This window comes from Macadamia integrifolia, chromosome 7, assembly GCF_013358625.1.
Source record: "Macadamia integrifolia cultivar HAES 741 chromosome 7, SCU_Mint_v3, whole genome shotgun sequence".
Lineage (NCBI taxonomy): Eukaryota > Viridiplantae > Streptophyta > Magnoliopsida > Proteales > Proteaceae > Macadamia > Macadamia integrifolia.
In genome coordinates this window covers 34,351,947-34,352,507 of record NC_056563.1, presented here as the reverse complement: position 1 = coordinate 34,352,507, position 561 = coordinate 34,351,947, and the positions used below count along the sequence as shown (strand labels likewise).

Genomic DNA, 561 nt, shown 5'->3' with positions numbered 1-561 from the left:
GATGCTCCCATCTTTCTATGAACTTAATAATGAGGAACCCTACCAGCAACTGGATGAATTTTTGGAGATATAATCCACCATCAAAATCCAAAATTTTTCTGAAGATGCCCTTAGGTTGACCTTGTTCCCATTTTCCCTTAATGAGAAAGCCAAACAATGGCTTAATTCTTTGGATTCTTCTATAGTGATTGAGATCTGGGCCCGAATGCAACAGGAGTTCCTAAAGAAGTACTTTCCCATAGGTAGGACAAACCAAATCAGGCGAGCCATCACTAGTTTTTCACAAGTTGATGGTGAGCAATTCTATGAGACATGGGATAGACTTAAGGATCTAATTAGAAAGTGTCCCTATCATACTGTGCCTAAGTGACAGTTGGTCCAATATTTCATTGATGGATTGATAGATAGACATAGATAAATGGTTGATGCTTCATGTGGAGGAGGATGAGGCATGGAAACTATTTAAAACTCTCAGTGAAAATCCCCTACATCATGTGTTAGCCTCTAGGACTGAAGCCCCCACCATTGGATCCTGAAAGAGACGTGGCCTCTATGAGGTAG

The 561-nt window shown here is 40.6% G+C and overlaps 1 non-coding gene across 1 annotated transcript; it reads right to left on the bottom strand.

The window, feature by feature from the left end:
- Positions 1–254: 254 nt before the first annotated feature.
- On the bottom strand, positions 255–360 carry LOC122085340. The gene has a single exon (XR_006142112.1). It is a non-coding gene; the product is annotated as a small nucleolar RNA R71 (small nucleolar RNA).
- Positions 361–561: the final 201 nt, after the last annotated feature.